The sequence below is a fragment of the Esox lucius genome, chromosome 6 (genome assembly GCF_011004845.1).
Source record: "Esox lucius isolate fEsoLuc1 chromosome 6, fEsoLuc1.pri, whole genome shotgun sequence".
In the NCBI taxonomy this organism is placed as follows: Eukaryota; Metazoa; Chordata; class Actinopteri; order Esociformes; family Esocidae; genus Esox; species Esox lucius.
This window is the reverse complement of record NC_047574.1, coordinates 30,376,187-30,397,590: the sequence shown is the minus strand read 5'-3', so window position 1 is coordinate 30,397,590 and position 21,404 is coordinate 30,376,187. Positions and strand designations below refer to the sequence as shown.

General features: G+C 41.4%; 3 long non-coding RNA genes across 4 annotated transcripts; 2 read left to right on the top strand and 1 right to left on the bottom strand.

Moving 5' to 3' along the window:
- Window positions 1-9,086: 9,086 nt before the first annotated feature.
- LOC114839442 lies at window positions 9,087-11,393 on the bottom strand. The gene is made up of 3 exons (XR_003781897.2): window positions 11,279-11,393; window positions 10,396-10,476; window positions 9,087-9,721 (listed from the first exon to the last, which is right to left on the bottom strand). It is a non-coding gene; the product is annotated as an uncharacterized LOC114839442 (long non-coding RNA).
- Window positions 11,394-17,748: 6,355 nt separating this feature from the next.
- LOC114839443 lies at window positions 17,749-18,684 on the top strand. 2 transcript variants are annotated; one of them, XR_003781899.2, is made up of 3 exons: window positions 17,749-17,884; window positions 18,101-18,160; window positions 18,503-18,684. It is a non-coding gene; the product is annotated as an uncharacterized LOC114839443 (long non-coding RNA). The 2 variants fall into 2 exon arrangements; XR_003781898.2 differs by having other exon boundaries at window positions 18,500-18,684.
- Window positions 18,685-19,270: 586 nt separating this feature from the next.
- Window positions 19,271-19,831, top strand: LOC117594603. Its single transcript, XR_004575823.1, has 2 exons — window positions 19,271-19,398; window positions 19,669-19,831. It is a non-coding gene; the product is annotated as an uncharacterized LOC117594603 (long non-coding RNA).
- The last annotated feature ends 1,573 nt before the right edge of the window (window positions 19,832-21,404 follow it).

The window sequence follows — 21,404 nt, the reverse complement described above, 5'->3', positions numbered from 1 at the left end:
ACAGGAGAAAAAGGTCTCGGACCCAGTTCTTCTCCCCAGTTAGTTATATTAATGATTATTAATGAATACACATGCAGAATATAAATATATATTCAAGAAAAAAGCAATACATTAGCAGCAGCAAAAATTTCTGACAGAGACAATGCGTTAGTATTAACACAAAAAAAGTCACATCTCAAGTCTTCCACTCATTAAACATCTATTTAATGTGTGCGTGTGGGTGTAATATCAAGTTCAGAGTTGATCTAATGCACCGAATAACAGCGTCATTCTGAACAGTGACATTCTTGTGACATGGCACACATCTATGTAGTAAGAATTAAGAAATATATAAAGCAGAAATATAGCAATAATATACATAAAAGTGTAAACTAGCAGCAATTTCAAAGAGTAGGATGGGAATTATGAACAATATGGGTAGAAGTTTTGAATATTATAAATATAATGAGTGCAATATGCCTATGAATGATACATATAAAAGAATATTCTAATGTAAATTAAATGTACATAGAAAGACGTCAGAGCATTTGGAATGTTAATGTTCATAGATCATTGCTGCTGGTTGAGGAGCCTCATGGCCTGAGGGAAAAAACTGAGTCTGGAAGTGCATGCTAGGATGCTCCGGTAGTGTCAGCCAGACTGCAGTAGCAGTGTGAATAGACCATAGCCTTGGTGGCTGTAGACTTTGATGTTCTGTGCTTTCCTAAGGCATCATGTTGATGCTTTGCATGGAGGAGAGTTGGCAGCCGATGACACGCTCCGCAGACCTCACCATCCTATGGAGGGACTTGCAACCATCCTATGGTCTGGTTAGTGTTACAAGGTTGTAGGTGTGAATGGGGAGCAGGTGTGTTACATTTGGTGTTACCACTCTCAGCTCATGGCTAAAAACTCTCTGAGGATCTGAAAAAATAATTGTTGCTCGACATAAAGATGGCTTAGGCTATAAGAAGATTGCCAAGACCCTGAAACTGAGCTGGAGCATGGTGGCCAAGACCATACAGAGTTTTAACTGGACAGGTTCCACTCAGAATAGGCCTCGCCATGGTCGACCAAAGAAGTTAAGTGCAGGTGCTCAGGGTCATATCCAGAGGTTGTCTTTGGGAACTAGACGTATGAGTGCTGCCAGCATTGCTGCAGAGGTTGAAGGGGTGGGGGGTTCAGCCTGTCAGTGCTCAGACCATAGGCCGTACAATGCATCAAATTGGATTACTCCTAAGGACATGGATTACTCGAGCCAAGATAAACGTATTTGGTTCAGATGGCACCATCTGTCAAGCGTGTGTGGCAGCCACCAGGTGAGGAGTACAAAGACAAATGTGTCTTGCCTACAGTCAAGCATGGTGGTGGGTGTGTCATGGTCTGGGGCTGCATGAGTGCTGCCGGCACTGGGGACCTACAGTTGAGGGAACCATGAATGCCAACATGTACTGTGACATACTGAAGCAGAGCATGATCCCATCCCTTCAGAGGCTGGGCCGCAGGGCAGTATTCCAACATGATAACGACCCCAAACATACCTCCAAGACAACCACTGCCTTGCTAAAGAAGCTGAGGGTAAAGGTGATGGACTGGCCAAGAATGTCTCCAGACCTAAACTCTATTGAACATCTGTGGGGCATCCTCAAATGGAATGTGGAGGAGCGCAAGGTCTCTAACATCCACCAGCTCCATGATGTCATCATTGGGGAGTGGAAGAGGACTCCAGTGGCAACCTGTGAAGCTCTGGTGAACTCCATGCCCAAGAGGGCTAAAGCAGTGCTGGAAAATAATGGTGGCCAAACAAAATATTGACACTTTGGGCCCAATTTGGACATTTTCACTAAGGGATGTACTCACTTTTGTTGCCAGTGGTTTAGAGATTAATGGCTGTGTGTTGTGTTATTTTGAGGGGACAGCAAATTTACACTGTTATACAAGCTGTACACTCACTACTTTATATTGGAGTAAAGGGTCATTTCTTCTGTGTTGTCACATGAAAAGATATAATAAAATATTTGCTAAACTTTGAGGGGTGTACTCACTTTGTGAGATACTGTATGTTTAAGTAGTACGTGATATTTCCTAAGCAAAAAATAAGTACAATTCTCCGCCTATGTGCACATTAATGCTGTGGAAAGACTTTATATTCACATAATCTCCTTCATTTACTGAAGGAGCTGTGATAGGAATATGAGTGCCATCAATGTAGCCAACCACCTGTGGAAGATGGAAAATGTTTGCAATTTATCAAGAAAAACTCCTTCAGTCATTAGCATAACAGTTAATTATTTCAATTATTAATCGTATATACAGGAAAAAGCATCATGACAAAAAGAGTACTAGTACAGAGACCAATACAGAGTGGTGTCATGACAGTTGTTAAAAATGTTTACATTGGAGGTTCAATCTTATATTCTTTCCTAGCTGTACAGGTGACGACATCAGCACTTGCAAAAATGTACATACAAAGAATTGTTGTTGCCATGACGTTGCCTAGAGAATGCTAGTTGGCATACAGTCATAGATCCAGGAGACATAGGTAATAATAGAATGCCGGTTGCCCAGACAACTTGATCGAAAGCTCACAAAACAGCAGGGGCATGTTACTATTGGTGATTTTGCTAACTCAGCTCTCCCAATAAGTCCTGTTCACCTCTAAAGGCATTCTAACAGAAAATTTAAAAAACAAGGATATAATAATAAATTACATTTGTACACACCCGTGGAAACCCTAACCTATTAACTCCATACCAAATAAATTCATTACTGCTTTGACTGATACATGCAGTTCTGTGGATGAGTCTTGTGGGTCTGTGACTTAGGAACACTACTATAGTGTACAGAAAACATTTCAGTGCAAGAGTCACATCACGGTTGCCTTAGACATATGCTCAGCGTCACTGATGTTATACAGAAAACTGCAACAAAGAATTTGTTCCGAACTGAGAGCATGTCCACCATGTATCATAGGAACGATCAATCAATCAAACACATTTATTTATAAAGCCCTTTTTACAACAGCAGTTGTCACAAAGTGCTTTTACAGATACACCCGGCCTTAAACCCCAAGGAACAAACAACAGTAGTGTTGAATTTCAGTGGCTAGGAAAAACTCTCTAAGAAGGCCGAATTTTAGGAAGAAACGATATGAGGGCTGAGAATATTTTTCAGATGAATGAATTGATTGTTCAGAAAAAACGTTATTCTCAAATAGGGAATGACCAAACTTTCAAACGGGGACTGTGGTAAAGATAGTTTTATGTTCAATATTTGACAGATAGTCAGACATTCAAAGCTTAATAGCTTGCAAACAAATGAAGCTACAGGTCCCAGTAGTCTCATTATGAAAGAAAAAAGTTGGCATCAAAATGATGTGTTTCAGTCTCATGTTGAGAGAGCTATTGACATTTTGAATTTTCAAATGCTATCCAAAAATTATGTAGGTGCTTAACTGTGAAACCAAAGGCTGTGCAATGAATGAGCCATCTCTCTGTAGATTATAACAGTGCTTTGAAGCATCTAGGTCATGTGATCAGGGAGCTATTGAAATTCTAATCTGCACATTATGTTTTAATGTGTTCATAGAAAATATATTCATATCTATATTATCCATATAAAAGTTTAGCAATCTATAAAGTGCAGCCCATTTCCTGAACAGTTTAACATTGGTTTGAGGTTTGTAGGTGATGTAGTCAGAGTTGTTGAGATTTGAAAATGTTGATGGTGCGCTTTGTTGACGCTCCCTTGCGACGTGCTTTGGTTACGTGCAGACTGACTGCAATGTCGCCATAAATGCCTCCAGCATTTGAAAACGACGGTTGGAATCGATAAAACGAGACGTGTGCAGTGTTGTCCCACTTTTTTCTTTCATAACGTGACAAACCCGGGGTTTGTAGCTTAAATTGTTTGCGAGCTACTGAGCTTTGAATGTCTGAATATCTATCAAATACAAAACTATCTTTACCACGGTCAATTGGGGTCTGATCACTCTCCCGACGGAGATTGCTTCTCGAGTATTTGTGCTTCTACTGGCACCTCGAGAAAAGGACACGCCCTGTCTGACTGTATTTTCTATGTATTTTGAAGCCCACATTAAAATGCATTTTTCAGATCCTTTGAAAGTAAAAAGATGAAATGTAATCACCGATTATATAACTTTTAGGTGTTCAAACCCATTTTATAGATATATATTACCAAAATATATTTCATCTTATGGTCACAAATGTATTCAAACGCACTATAGCAATCTTGGTAAGGCCACTACTTGCCCCTCAAAATTTAATAATCCTATTTGGAATAGTGGTTAGTGTACCTGAATGTTGAATATAATGTTGCAGGTTTGAAAAACAGCCTGTCCAATGCTACAGTATATTTAGACATGCATTTAAAAAATGTGTTAAATCGATATAATATATTTAAGCTGCCAATTTCAAACATTGACATATATTTTCCACATGTATTCAGAAATATATTTTCCAAATGTATTCAGAAATATATTTTCCAAATGTATTCAAAAATATATTTAAAATACATTTATTTTCTGTATGGGAACATAAAGTTGAAAAGTGCTGTCCCATTGCCATTCATAGCATTTAGAGCCCTTGCAGCCTCGTGCACTCAATTACTTACCAGGTGACGCCAGTTAAGTCTGTGAGGGTTCATGGCTTTGGGTTTAGGGGGGACATTGGGATTGGGCAATTATTTTGCACAATGGTTCGCATGAGGGGTGGTTCATATGGAACGCCAAAGGGATCAGAATTCATGCATTCAGCACCTACGGCTGTTCAGCAAACCCCCGCGCTTATGGAAGGCCAAGTGAGTAATAAACAGGACATATTACGTCGTCCCACGAGACACAAAATATGCTGTTAAGAATTGTATTAACATAATTTACACATTAAGTGTATGTTACATTCATGAACTGGGGAAAGCTGTCTTTAGCTACCTAGATAACTAGTGCCTAGTTATGACTGTTAGTTATTGCCAATGGCTTTTGTCTTGGTTGCAATACTATCCATGTTACATGGCTTTAGGGAACATGGTTGTGTCTAAAAAGCAGCCTGTTTTAGAATTCAGTGAAACAAGTTTTTCCCTGACAGTCATGTGACCTCTCTTCCCCACAGTTGTCCCTATTTGTACTCTCTTGCTATCAGTTTGTGCCGTTTGACATCCCAGTTTAGTTGGTCTGACTCACCTGTTACTGTACAGTGCATCATCTCCAGTGCATTGTTCTAAAGTAAGTTTTCCCAATGCACACGCATGCATTTCATTGTCAAATGTATTATAAACAACACTTAAGAATAACAAATATTCCTTAGGTATAGAAATGCCACCTAATTAATTACATAAACATATGTTGCCTGTGTTTACAGAGACGGTGTTGCATCCAATTATGGATCGATTAGGCTTCCTCACATCTCTGGGGTTGAAGGATGGAACCCTGGGCAAATGCTTTCATATACATTCCTCTACAAGTCAGGAGGATCATCATCATCACACAACCCAACTTCCTGGACGTACATGTTTGAGTCATTGGCCCTTTGGATGGTGAACGAGAACTTTGCTGAGTTTTCTGCTCAGTGACATTGAACCAGAGAAGCACTCCCATTCCCCAATCCTTTCCAAACAAGAGACTGCTCACTTAAATCTCATGACGGTGTATTTAATGACCCACACAACTGCTTCAGATTTTTAGCAGGATGCATTGGCCACACAGAATCAAAGTCTTCACAACTATGGGTATTGGAACTTAAATCATTAGAATCAACTAACAGGCATGGGGGTTTATGATGTACATAGGCAGTGTCTTGTTGTTATACGTTTAGAGATGTTAATACAATTCTTAATGTTGTCACGTTAACAGTTCCAGAATAAAGTATACCTGAACTAGGGGCCAGCTCTCTCTGTGCATTGCCCCTAAATATTGAACACAGTAGGAGCAGTCCCCAAGTGTAAATATGTAAGAACAGCCATTTGGCATCTTTATCCTGACACTTAATTCTGTCTGCTGCACATCTTCTAATATCAAGGGAGAAGAGGATCTTCATGGTTAGAGGGTACATGGTCTCTCCAAATCTGAGGGAAAAAAACATTTGAAGAAGTTATTTTACTGTGGGGAGAACAAGTACTTGATACACTGACGATTTTGCAGGTTTTCCCACTTATAAAGCATGTAGAAGTTTGAAGCAGCTGTGTACTGTTAGATAAACTCAGTTTGGCATTCAAAATAACCAAATAAAAAGTCTCTTGCGTGTCAAAATTATTTTCTTAACATTATTTGATAACACTTTCTTAATATCATTCCCTAATAATAAGACGGCTAGAAAACATAATTTTGCTGGCTGTAGAACACAGTGCACTATAACTTTACAAACTTTCCTGAGTATTTTGTGCAAAACATTCACTGCGGCACTGAATTATTCCGCAAATAATATTTGTTGTAGATTACCGTGGGGGTAGGGATGTGGTTGGATTTATAACACAATCCTTATCCAAAGCTAATGAGCACAAGCAAATTAAGAACAAAAATGCGATTTTATTCCCAGAATAGGATATTTATACAACCCCGTTTCACAAAAAGTTGGGATGCAGCATGTAGAGGTCTGTAATTTTTTATCATAGGTACTCTTCAACTGTGAGTGATGGAATCTAAAACAAAAATCCAGAAAATCACATTGTATGATTTTTAAGGAAATAATTTGCATTTTATTGCATGACATAAGTATTTGATACACCAGAAAAGCAGAACTTAATATTTGGCACAGAAACTTTTGTTTGCAATTACAGAGATCATACGTTTCCTGTAGTTCTTGACCAGGTTTGAACACCCTGCAGCAGGGATTTTGGCCCACTCCTCCATACAGACCTTCTCCAGATCCTTCAGGTTTTGGGGCTGTTGCTGGGCCATACGGACTTTCAGCTCCCTCCAAAGATTTTCTATTGGGTTCAGGTCTGGAGACTGGCTAGGCCACTCCAGGACCTTGTGATGTTTCTTACGGAGCCACTCCTTAGTTGCCCTGGCTGTGTGTTTCGGGTCATTGTCATGCTGGAAGACCCAGCCACGACCCATCTTCAGTGCTCTTACTGAGGGAAGGAGGCCCCATCCATCCTCCCATCAATACGGTGCAGTCGTCCTGTCCCCTTTGCAGAAAAGCATCCCCAAAGAATGATGTTTCCACCTCCATGCTTCACAGTTGGGATGGAGTTCATCCTTCTTCTTCCTCCAAACATGGTGAGTGGAGTTTAGACCAAAAAGCTATTTTTGTCTCATCAGACCACATGACCTTCTTCCATTCCTCCTCTGGATCATCCAGATGGTCATTGGAAAACTTCAGATGGGCCTGGACATGCACTGGCTTGAGCAGGGGGACCTTGGGTGCGCTGCAGGATTTTAATCCATGTGGTCCCAGCTCTCTTCAGGTCATTGACCAGGTCCTGCCATTCTGGGCTGATCCCTCACCTTCCTCGTGATCATCGATGCTCCACGAGGTGAGCTCTTGCATGGAGCCCCAGACTGAGGGAGATTGACCGTCATCCTGAACTTCTTCTAATTTCTAATAACTGCGCCACACTTGTTGCCTTTTCACCAAGCTGCTTGCCTATTGTCCTGTAGCCCATCCCACCCTGCAGGTCTACAATTCTATCCCTGATGTCCTTACACAACTCTCTGGTCTTGGCCATTGTGGAGAGGTTGGCGTCTGTTTGATTGAGTGTGTGGACAGGTGTCTTTTATACAGGTAATGAGTTCAAACAGGTGCAGTTAATACAGGTAATGAGTGGAGAACAGGCTTCTTAAAAAAAACTAACAGGTCTGTGAGAGACAGAATTCTTACTGGTTGGTAGGTGATCCAATACTTATGTCAATCAATAAAATGCAAATTAATTATTTAAAAATTATACAATGTGATTTTCAGGATTTTTGTTTTAGATTCCGTCTCTCACAGTTGAAGTGTACCTATGATAAAAATGACAGACCTCTACATGCTTTGTTAGTAGGAAAACCTACAAAATCAGCAGTGTATCAAGTACTTGTTCTCCCCATTGTACCTTACACACTTTGAACAAGAATTGACGAAAGAACCAAGTCACTAAAATGAACGATCACGGTACTACAGCGTGGGATTCCAAATGGCAATTGTCTTGCCTTACACACGTGCAATTGACATTCGTTATATCGCCATCTACCCAGATAGCACACTGTTATCGGTCCGCTGGCTATTGAAGGGCGGCACGCCTCCAGTCGTTTTGTTACGAGCGGTCCTCCAGCGGGACACGGGCGGGAAAACAACTCTTACGATACAGCTATCGGTCCAGCTGCGGACCGCGAGCTGAAAGCTCTTAAACGGCTTATGGGCAAAATATGGAATTTGAGGCTGATCGACTGAGCAACCAGCCCCATTTGTCTGAATGCCGATCGGCCCACCCCCGGTAGTTTTGTCAATGGTGATCCAACCAAATAGGCTAAATACAGAAACACTTCCTATTTTGTTAATTCTTCAATTCCTCTTATCTCACAAAATTATGCCTGTTTTTCCTGTTTAATTTAATCGTATTGTAATTTGTAAAGTGTGTAGTCAAGCGGAGACTGAAATCATTATAGTCCCATCACTTTTTTCATAGCATATTGAAATGAACATTTAGAAATATTTTTTATATTGAACAAAATGCATGTGTATATATTATGACCTTCACATTGCTATACCATACCATCATACTTATTACCAAAGTCTGGAGTGCTCAACTTCTGTTAATCATAGGACAATTGTATGTATGTGTTTTTACTAAAAAGGATAAATATAAAGCTATCCATAATTATTATCCAGTTATTTATAACTTAAATAAAAAGACAGCAGCTTACTTTAAACATTTATTTGCCGGGCTGACACATTGAGTATGAAGTTCAATATGCAGAAATGTATATACACACATGCAACCAATTACAATCCTTCCCAAGGGGGTAATGGAGGTACCTATTTGAAAGGTGCAGAATCTTTGTTAACTTTTTAATATTGGGGTTATTATTTTCATTTTCAATATTATTTCATTAAGATCTTCAGCTGGAAACAGAAAGAATTCATTATTACTGAATGCTTTCACATTCAGTAATGTGACACACACCTTTCTGCTATTGTGTGTGAGGACCCAGTCCATGCATTTATAAGAAAAACAAAAGGTCACAGTGGCTTCCAGCATGTTTCATCGAGCGAGGTGCATTATTTGGTGTGGATAACGTTCCTTTAAGGTACAGCAGCTCCGAGATATGACCAAGATGTGGTCATCAAGACGACGTTCAGGTTGCTGTGAAGATATCAAAACGTCATGCTCCTATGTGCAGCCATGACCATCTTCTGGAGAGTTTCTCTCTGAACATCCACTATCCTGACAGCCTGCTAGGGTTATTTGTATTACACAACTTTAGGAAACTGTACGGCAGAGTACATTACATATAACATGGCCTACTCCACCTCTGTGATGATCCTTGAACATATGGTGTTCTGGATAACACCTCATGCTCGACCATTCAAGTACTTTCTGTGACAACTGAAGATGGTCCGCAAATCTAACAACATCAGGAGATTCCTCTCCTGTCCTTTCCTCTTGTCCAATGCTTTTCTAAGCAGATAATTTCACGGGGGAAGGGACCTTTCAGACCTAACAGCTGCAGGCAAAGTCCCACACCCATTTCTGAGTATGAGGAGAGTCCACCACACAAACATCCACCTGGCCCTGGTAGGAGCACCTAGAGACAGGGAGAAACGGGGAGAAATTAACTGAGAATGATCTACAGACAAAAAATAAGATTGTTAGAAACAATATTTTCGAAAATGTGACCCACATAGAAACAAGAGTAGGTCAACCTAGTGCATGCTAGGGATTGGATGTCTAAACTCTGGAATGGGTCCCTCATCCTACCATAACCGCTTATTATGCATCCATGATCACAACCTGTATGCTATTCAATAAGTCTGGAAAATGCATGCAAGTAAACAGTCTGTGCATATCACTATTCCAAAACCTGTATGTATTGTTCAGCATTTATGGTGCCTTCACAGAAGACCCAGTCACCCATGCCATGTGCACTAATGCACCCCCAAACCATCAGGGATGCTGACTTGTGTACTGTCCACTGATAACAATTGTCACCCTATTTGTCTGTGCAGTCTTTCACAGAGTGGTGAACTCCTCCCCATCAACACTTTGAAAAGTTAGCAGCACCCACAGAAGTGTGTAAAATGTAAACGCACAAGATGTATGATATTGTGTAGATCAATATGCCTTCTCTGCAATTGTAACCTTAATTTTGATGTCAAATCAGCAAGTCTTTTGATTGGCTCACAAGAGGCACAACAGGAGATCAAGATAAAGTGGAGAAAATATATCTGATCTTTACAACAACGGATGAGGAGTTCTTACCTCAAAGTGGTCCTCAGCGAAGATGAGACCAGCAGGACAGCAGATCTCTGGGAGGTAAGTACCAAAGCTAGATGTAGTCATCTGTTTGACACAAGGTGAATAACAGTTACCACAACGCCAACAACTGTACTTCCAGTAGCCTGAAACAATCTAGCCATGTCATGAATAAACAATCTAGCCATGAATAAAATAAATCCTTATTGCAACTTCCCAAATAAACAGTGTAATCAGGGGTTGAATTAATGGTTCATTTGAGAGATCAGCATAGTGTCTCGAGCACAATATAGTTTATCGAGCATTTATAGTGTTTGCTCGAGCACAATCTCCAACGGATAAAAACTGTTTGTTAAGTGAGCTTTTTACCATTGGAAACTGTCGAAGCTTCTTCAGAACGAGAGTAACTAGTATATAGAGATATATATTAAGTAAAATAATTGAAATCAACTAATAATTTTGTAAATAGCTGTATATGTCAAATGAGTTAATGGTTTATATAGATTGTATATTTTAGTGTTGAGGGTCGAATTGCTAGCTACCACAGCTAGCTTTTTGTGCCAAATTCAGTTTTTCCAGTTTTTACTCCCATTTACAACACGTAAGTATTCTAAGGTACAAATATTTACTGGATTCTTTCAGAAAAATTTACATCCAATGTTAAAAACAAAAAAACTTAACGTGGAGTCGAGTCTTGACTTACGCCAACTAGCGTTCTTAAGGGTTTTAAACCGTTGATAACTGGCTAGCTAGTCGGTTATAGCACAGTGCTAACTAACGTCAAAGAGCTAATGTTGCTAACGTCAGCGCTATGACAAAGGTCAGTTGGTGTTAGCCACCAGATAATCATCTAAAATGCTTGGCCAAATCATAATCTTGCAAAACAAACCTTTTAGTATGAGGAAACAAACTGATTCCTTTAGAGCGCGACAAAGGAGAAGCACCAGACAAATTCGGCTGCATGTTTGTATTTTTCTTCTTTTTTCTTCATTAGTGTTTAGTGGCAGGTACAAGCGTGCCGCAGAAGCCCTGAAAAGTGAAGCCAAAACGTCTCGATCGCCCCCTGGTGAGTGGTCCCAGTATAGGTCATAAACCCCGCCCTCCCCATGTTATTCAATGGGACGCGAGACCAACTAAACAATTAAATTACCCTTCAAATATCTTTTTTCCGAAGCTGGTTTCTATCATTTACTGTAGTTTGTATCACGCTAATATAAATTCAATAGTTTGTTTTTAAAATAAGTTGGTTTTTAGTTAGTTATTTAATGCTCTAAAAACGGTGGTGTGACGTCGTGATTCACAGCTGTGATTGACAGCTATCTGAGCCGAGGAGCCACTGAAGCGCCATCAGGCTTTTTTCGCGATCTTCGGAGGACTGAGGAGATTGGAGCTTTACATTTAATCCCTAAATTTCTATAATTGATATAATTTCACACGGACATAATGGGTTGTTCTGCAGTACATTGTGTTAACCGATCTGGCATTTCCAATCGATCTTTGAATTTTTTTCGTTAAGTTAAATTTATAAGCTATTTCATTAGTAAATAAATGTAATGGGCTAGCTAACGTTAGCTTAAAGACAACAAGCCTCGTTAATAGCCATGTTAATAGCTAGCAGGTGATCGTTAGCTAGAAGTTACCAATTATTTTTGTATTAGGCCTATTCTAAATTAAGGTTAAACATGATGTAAGTTAGGCTATAACATATCGTCTAGGTTTAACAAGCAAAGGTTGTACTGTACTTGGACTTGCGATTGATTACGGTATGCGCATTCTGCGAGGGAGAGTGAGGGCGGGGCACAGGGGTGGGGCCGTTGATTTTGCGGCTTTACGGCTTTACTTCCTACTCGCTACTGCGCATAACTACTGCACAGAACTGGTCCCAAGATCGCTATCTGCGCAGGCGCAAGTCCAAGATGTCAGTGCCGTATCGGGACACTGGTGGCTTCAGTTTTCACCAATGGAAAAGAGCGAAAGGGCGTCGTCCATTTTTTTTTACAGTCTATGGGCAGGTAGCATCCAACTTTAGTTCAATTGTGCATTAACGCCACCTACTGTACTGGAGTCTGGGTCAGAGACACGACAGACCTATATCCGACCAACTAGCCCGGTAGCCTTCAAGTAAATTAACAATACGCTAAAACTAATATGTTCACACTAATCTTCTGAGTACCATACTCTCTTTAACTGTCCCTCATACTCACCTTCTATTCTCATAATGTGCACACTGCATCAACACTTTCTTTTTGAACACTTTTTTGGTCAAACTCTTATGTTTTATACTTATTCCGACAGAAAACCTTATCTGTCAAATGATGTAGATACATGTCCCAATAGGTACAGGATAAGAGTCGCCAAGTTCTTATAAATCCTTATGCAATTCACCAATATGGTGAAGCCTTTTTGAAATGTCCCACTTCTGCCTATACCTGGTAATTGTACTAATGGTAATGGTACTTCTTCTGTCTTTTCCCATATGGGACATTCCTGTCCGTTGGACTGGTCGATCTATTCCCATACTGGACCTATCTTGATGTGGCTGGAATAAAATCACCAGGTAATAATAAAAAGTTTTATAATAAAAACTTTTTTATTTTGTAATGAGATGTCTAGTTACTGGAGTAAACGTCTGAGAATTCAGCAAGGGGTGGATCAGGATTTAAACAAAATAGTGTCAGGACCTGTGGAGAGGGAGGAAGAAAGGGAAGAAGGTTTTCATCCCTTGTTAAATTTTGCTGAACTGGCAGAGACTTCCCCTCAAGATGAATCAGATTTTGATAAAGTGGCAGATGATACTGAGGTGGAATTTGAATAAAGCAGTGGGGAAGAACCACGGGACAGCTTGGAGGACAGTGTAGAAAAGGAAGATTTTAAAGTGCTTCTCTCTAACTGGGCAGTTAAAAACGAGTCCCACACTCAACATTGGCTGAACTCCTAAATATTCTCTCCAGAATACTCCCTGAACTACCAAAAGATCCAAGAATGTTGCTTGGAACAAAAACCAATCTGACTACAAAACACGTCTCTAAGGGAATTTATTTCCACTCAGGAATGAAACATGGGCTCTTAAATCAATTTCGCCAACTCTGAAAACCTGGGTGTGCCGGAGAAGGTGACGCTGCAAATTAACATTGATGGTCTTCCATTACATAAAAGTTCCAATGCACAGTTTTGGCCTATTTTAGGTCTCATAGAAAACTATGAAAATGAGTACCAATCGAATAAGTCACCATTTGTAATTGGGATATTTTTTGGCAAGAAGAAACCAGAGAATCTTGATTTTCTCCATGATTTCGTTGAGGAAGCTCTTCAGCTTGTAGCCGAAGGCATCCATTATCAAGACAAACACCTGTCTGTGGCAATTTCTGCGATTTTGTGCGATGCCCCAGCCCGTGCATTTGTAAGAAATGCAAAAGGACACAGTGGCTTCCACTGTTGCCATAAGTGCCAGGCAAGGGGGGTGCATTATATGGGGCAGATAACGTTTCCTCAAGGTACAGCAGCTCCGAGATGTGACCAAGATGTGTTTATCGATGGAGAAGAAGACCAGCATTACTGTGGGGAAACCCCATTATCCTTGATTTCGATAGGCCTGGTGACACAGTTTCCCTTAGACTACATGAACCTTGTGTGTTTGTGTGTCACTAAGAAGTTAGTGTATTTCTGGGTGAAAGGACCTCTCAGAACCAGATTAGGACCAGCAACAGTGAGGGAAATATCTTCAGAGCTAACAAAGTATGCACCTCAAATGCCATCGGAGTTCAACCGGAAACCCAGACCCCTTTCCGAGTATGAAAGGTGGAAGGCAACAGAATTTAGGTCATTCTTACTCTACACAGGGCCAGTTTGTTTGAAAGGTCGCATCCCTATGGAGATATATCAAAACTTCATGCTCCTATCTGCTGCTATGACCATCCTCCTGAGTGTATCTCTCTGTAGACATCATATAGACTACGCTCATAGCCTGCTAGTTATATTTGTGGACCACTTCAGGAAATTGTACGGCAGAGAGTACATTACATATAACATGCATGGCCTACTCCACCTTTGTGATGATGCTCGAACATATGGTGTTCTGGATAACATCTCATGCTTCCCATTTGAGAACTTTCTAGGACAACTGAAGAAGATGGTCCGCAAACCTAACCAGCCTCTTGAGCAGGTGATGCGCCGCCTTTCTGAGAATGAACGCAGAGCAATACAGGCCAAGGACGAGAAGATTTCATGTGAAATGGCACGAAGTAATGGCCCTGTTCCAGCAACAGCATCCAGAGTAAAACAGTACAAGAAAATTAACTTCCGCCATTTCTCAGTGCAACTTTTAAATGGAAATGATAATGTGCAACTGAAGAACATGGAGGTGGTCCGTGTGCTGAACATCCTAATGGATAACCACGGACACTTTAGGAACAAGGCAGATATTTACTCTTACCCCTTGTTATCATCAAACATGGACATTTTCCACCTGTCCGGTTTGAGGGATGATGTACAGTATACCCCAGTCATCAATGTCCAACGGAAATATGTTCTCCTTCCATACAAAGATGGCTATTCTGCCATGCCGCTGCTTCATCTGTAGACTTCTGTATTTCTCGGTGCCGTCCTTTATCCCTGCCTTTTTTTTCTGGTTGGCTGGAGAATGATTTAGTAAGGTCATCCACACTACACACCAGGGCAGGCAGGCCCCATCTAGCAACCCGAACCATCAAAGCGCCACTAACCAAGTCCCTCCTGCACTGCCAGCAGCCTACAATCTCCCAAGTTGTCCCCAACAACCTTTTGCATCCAGCCACCAGCCTTGCTCGGCAAACCATCTCCACCATTTTCCAGCCCTAAATAAAAGTCAACGGCAACTACACTCTCCCGATTTGTATTGGACATGCCACTGTGACAATTTTTGTCACTAGCTAGCTACTTAATAGTACGTGTTGGTAATAAATAACATGATAATAAAATATAACCATTTTGAAAATCTTTACTTAATTCTATAGGGAATAAATAGTTTATTTTTTTTGCAGGTTAAATATGTATTTTGTTGTTGAGTTCCCAGAGGAAAACAACTTCACAGCTGTTGTCCCCCAGACCTGGTGCACAGGCAAAACCTGCTACTGGCCTCCCTACCCAAACACAGATAGAATTAGAAAGGCATCAATAAATCAGGAGACACCTGACCTGTGTACCTGGACTAACCATCCCATCATCATAAAGAAAAGGTGAATACAGCTATTCTTCTTCATACAATCACATTATAAAAACATAATATTCTTACAATGTACATGTAATTCATTGGTTTTAGATAACTATACAAAAGCCCATGCCTTTTACATTTGGGCAAAAAAAGGTGAAAGCCTGGACACTGAGCCGGAGGATGGGGATAAGAAGCGACAGAGAAAGTAGGCATTCATTGAATACAAATATCTTCCTGATGCTGCTCCTTTTACCCTTTTATCAAAGTACTTTTACTGATTACATATGCCTTTCATATTTATTATATTCAAATTATTCGGTTAGATCCATCCATCTCCATCCATCTTCTTCCGCTTATCCGGGGCCGGGTCGCGGGGGCAGCAGTCTAAGCAGGGATGCCCAGACTTCCCTCTCCCCAGACACTTCCTCTAGCTCTTCCGGTGGGACACCGAGGCGTTCCCAGGCCAGCCGGGAGACATAGTCCCTCCAGCGTGTCCTAGGTCTTCCCCTGGGTCTCCTCCCGTTGGGACGGGACCGGAACACCTTCCCAGGAAGGCGTTCCGGAGGCATCCGAAAAAGATGCCCAAGCCACCTCAGCTGTGGAGGATGTGGAGGAGCAGCGGCTCTACTCTGAGCTCCTCCCGGGTGACCGAGCTTCTCACCCTATCTCTAAGGGATCGCCCAGCCACCCTGCGGAGAAAGCTCATTTCGGCCACCTGTATCCGGGATCTTGTCCTTTCGGTCATGACCCAAAGCTCATGACCATAGGTGAGAGTAGGAACATAGATTGACTGGTAAATCGAGAGCTTCGCCTTGCAGCTCAGCTCTTTCTTCACCACGACAGACCGATACATCGACTGCATTACTGCAGAAGCTGCACCGATCCGTCTGTCAATCTCCCGTTCCATCCTTCCCTCACTCGTGAACAAGACCCCTAGATACTTAAACTCCTCCACTTGAGGCAGGGACTCTCCACCAACCTGAAGTGGGCAAGCCACCCTTTTCCGACTGAGGACCATGGCCTCGGATTTGGAGGTACTGATTTTCATCCCCACCGCTTCACACTCGGCTGCAAACCGTCCCAGTGCATGCTGAAGGTCCTGGTTAGAAGGGGCCAACACGACAACATCATCTGCAAAAAGCAGAGACGAAATCGTGTGGTCCCCAAACCTGACACCCTCCGGCCCCTGGCTGCGCCTAGAAATTCTGTCCAAAAAAATTACGAACAGAACCGGTGACAAAGGGCAGCCCTGCCGGAGTCCAACATGCACTGGGAACAAGTCTGACTTACTGCCGGCAATGCGGACCAAGCTCCTGCTTCGGTTGTACAGGGACCTGACAGCCCTTAGCAAAGGACCCAGGACCCCATATTCCCCAAGCACCCTCCACAAGATGCCGCAAGGGACACAGTCGAATGCCTTCTCCAAATCCACAAAACACATGTGGATTGGTTGGGCAAACTCCCATGAACCCTCCAACACCCCGTAGAGGGTATAGAGCTGGTCCAGTGTTCCACGGCCCGGACGAAAACCACACTGTTCCTCCTATTCGGTTAGATAAAATAGGCAAACACAAACTAGATGATTTTGTTTTTTGTTTGTGTAATGAGAGTGGGGGAGAGAGAGCGGGAGAGAGGGAGGGAGAGAGAGGGGGGTGAGAGAGGGAGAGTGAGAGGGAGGGAGAGAGAGGGGGGTGAGAGAGGGAGAGTGGGGGTGAGAGAGGGAGAGGGTGGGAGAGAGAAAGGGAGAGAGAGGGGGGTGAGAAAGGGAGAGAGAAGGGGGAGAGAGTGTGGGAAGAGAGAGATCTGTTGTTCATGCTTATGGGTTTTTCTAATAAATACACACACACACACACATATATATATATATATATATATATATATATATATGTGTGTGTGTAGGATAAAATCATTAAAAATGCAGAAGCATGTACAATATCTTTTTTCTTTTCCATGAGAAAAGAAATATTGAAGAATGATACCCTGTCGCTTTCTTGTGATCAATTGTTTTTCCTATAATAATTTAATTCCAATATTATTCATAGGAAGAATTTGAAATATCACTTGGATTGCGATGATGAGGAAGAAGAGGTTGGGCGGTTTCCCTGTGCACCGAAACCACCAAGATTTGATGGCCCCCCAAAAAAGAGCAAGTAGAAAAAAATTTTTGTATATGACTGTTCTACTATTTCTATATGTAACAAAGTGTGTAATCAGCCATTTACTGTAATTATTTAACAGAATCAAAACAACTTCCTTCTGCCCAACCCCTGGGCTTGAACTTTAAAAAAGCCACTGACCAATCTGAAGGTAACTGTGTTGTCTTGTGTATCCAGCATTCAGCATCAAAGATATATAAATAAGAAATCTAATGCATGTCTCTATATAATAATATACAATGACAAGGAGGATATAGGTTCTCCACAGACCCGACATCTCAGGGCAAGTACAGTGCAAATTCAAGTCAAAATGGCAATGGTTTCCTCCTCCAACACATAGTAAACCCTTTTTCTTTCATTGAAACAGATTCAGTCCAGTTCCATGCCCCTCCAACCCCCATGACCACTTCAGGTCACCAATCTGGAGGTAACTGTGTTGTCTTGTGTATCCAGCATTCAGCATCAAAGATATATAAATATGTAATCTAATGCATGTCTCTATAATAATATACAATGACAAGGAGGATATAGGTTCCCCACAGACAGTGCTAAATGCTAGTCAAAGTTGCTCTCTTCAGTATAATAATAATTTTTATAAAGGACCAAATAGGCCAAATGGTACAAATTCAGTCGTACTGCCAGACTATTAATGCACTAAAATGCCTGGATCAAGACTGTAACGTAATTCTTGCAATCATCTTTACTTGTCCTCGCACCAAAAATCACTGTATTCTTATGGAAATATGATGTTTGTTATGATTTTAAGCAGGCTATGGATGCTCATCATTGGGGCCTGCTTTTCAGCATCCTGAAAGTAAATACAGATTCATCATTACATCATTAACAGAATCATTGGTGTCCAAAGTTGATATGAATTGTATTAAGATGCAGCTTCAGTGAAAATGTCAAACATTATCATCAGAGGTCATGTATCACAGCATAAAGTGTTTATCTTTGTTGTATTTTTAGACTCATACAGATTAATACTGCAGCATCTGAGGGAGTTGGCCAAAGAACTGAGGGATGTGAAACAGCAGGTTTCTTTAAACACAGCCATATTACAGAGCCTGACAGCTGGAACCAACGTGGACATGTCCATCCCACCAGACGTCATCCTCTGGAGGATAGAAGTATGCTGGAGGACATTGAGAGAGAGCTTGGACAAAATCTGGAATTAACAGAGAAATTGGTAATTTAAAAAAATCTGTTTTATTTTAGATACCCTTATACCTAATGCAGTGTGTGAAATCTGCATATCCCTCTCTTTGAAGAGGCCCTTTGAAGAGCTTGAAGACAAGATGGGGAGACAGGCAATAACTTTGTCATTGGCTTATCATAAAATCATGGAGATAGCAATTGGTTAAGTGTGATTTAGTTTCAGCAAACTAATCAGACTACTTTCAATTGTAACAAAAACATCAGATTCTTAGTTTAACATTCTTTAGTTAACAAAAAGTTGCACTTTCCTGTACAAATTACAGAACTGACAATTTTTTATTCTACAGGTTGCTTACTTAGCCTCAAGAGGAGGCAGGAACCTAAAGGAGTCCGTAAAAAGAATATTTCAGAGCCTTTTCACTAACAACCTCGCCATCGGGATGAACTGGACAGGGTCGGGACAGAAGGTGTCCTTCAACAACCTCCACCTGAAGAGAGTCATCCACAGTAAGTTAAAGTCCAAACTGATCTCTCTCTGTGAAATCAATCATATGAATTGGGGGACAGCAGCCCCCTGCTACTTGCAGCCTCAGACTAGATAGCTTGAGAGGACGCATGTATCTGGAAATGTAGGAGTGATACATTTGATAAACAACTTTAAAAGTAGGACTAAACTTTAAAGTAGGACTAAATTGAACAAATTCTCAGCATTAAATTGTACTCTAAGCCGCTTGACACTACGGTCCAAGGGCTAACGTCTATAATCTTCTCACTTAGGAGCGGTAAGGAAGAACCCTGCAACAAGGGAGACAACCGAAGAGGCTCTCCAGAAAGAAGTGAGCCGATTCCTAAAGGGGGCATCAGACCGAGAGGGGGGAAGAAGACAGCGCCAGAGGCAGGGGGAGCCCAGAGCAGAAAATTGAAAAGTTACAATAAACAAAATATATTTCACTTTGAAAAATTGTTTCACTTTTTTCTTAGAACTTTATTACATTTTTAATTTTAAAATTAACTCAAATGTGCTTTGTATTATATTTGAAGGTAATTTTTAACCAATTTTCAAAATTAAGTTATTATTTTATTAATGAAAATTAGAATAAGCCTAGGCCTGAAGGTCTAAGATATTGCCTATATGCAGCTGGTGGACCGACTGGAACAACAGCGGGAGTCCGTTGGACTACCAGCGGACCACTGTCTAAAACGCTGCTCACCCGCCGGTGGACCGCTCGTTAAACGATGAGCAAAACGCTAGCGCACCGCCAGCTTTAACCGCCGGCGGGCCGCAAACTCTGCCGCCGCTGGTCCGCATGTGCCCCGCCAGCTCTTTGCTATCTGGGTATGGACGCTGCGGTGTTTAAACACAATAAATAACTGTCCCCCATGAAGCATTAAAGTCGAGGCTATAGGCGAGTAGTTGAGCCAGTACGATGCAGTGGAAAATGGCCAGTTATTTTGGGAAGATATTATGGTAAGCAATGGCGAGAGACGGCTGTTTCTATGTGTTTTCTGTACATGTCTACACAAAGGTCCTTTACACAAGCAATAGTGCAATAGTGCAATAGTCAAAGTCTATTTTATTTATAAACTACCAATGTTGACCAACATTCTGTACACTCAAATTTTATAATATTAAAATAAATCAAATAATCAGTACAAGAATAAAATGGGTACAATAGCATCTCTGCTGGAAGAAAATGGCAACACAAGCAGATACAGCAGATCACAGCACACAACCTCTCTTCGGCAGCTAGCCGCCAGCATAACGCAGTCGGGCCGCTGATAGAAAGCCGCCTGAGATGCAAATTGAGATCAGGAGAAAAGCGGCAAAAGCTGGTGGCCTGCTGGCTGTATGATATTATAGCCGGTGGCGGGCTGCCAGCAGCAAAATGCCAGTGGGCCGCCATCGATTGCTCACTGGGATACTCACAAAAACAATGTGCCAGATAAGCCAGGTTTACTTCACGTGCTCAATCGATTGAAAGTGCCACACAAATCCTTTCCCTGTCTGACAGAAAGCACTGCATCTACTACATCCTTAGACTGAACGGTTGCTAGTTGGGGGTTTGGTCGACCCTTCCTCACAATTTCCATGTTTTCTCGAAAAAGGCTTTGCCAGTATATTCGCACCAAATGCATTTCTTCTCCTCCATTTTGCGTTAAAAAGACAACAGGGCTCAGTACAAATCTAAACAAAAAATCTAAAGGAAAGCACTGCATCTAGAAAATCTCAACTTCTCAAAAGAATGTTTAAATAAATCTTAGATGTTCCTACATTACGTCCTAACTAGTTCTGCCTCCGGTACCTGGCTCTCCGATCGCACCACCTGAAAAATGCACACGTAGGCAACTAGGCAAGCTAGAAAGCTGCTAAGTGCCAAAGAACAGGCTCGTTATGACAAACTCGAAATCGGATTGGTTGAAGCATATGACAATCAACAACCTCCTCCCCATTTGCTTCAACAGAAGATGGGATTCACAAAACATTTATGAGAAACTGATGAGAACGAACTTTG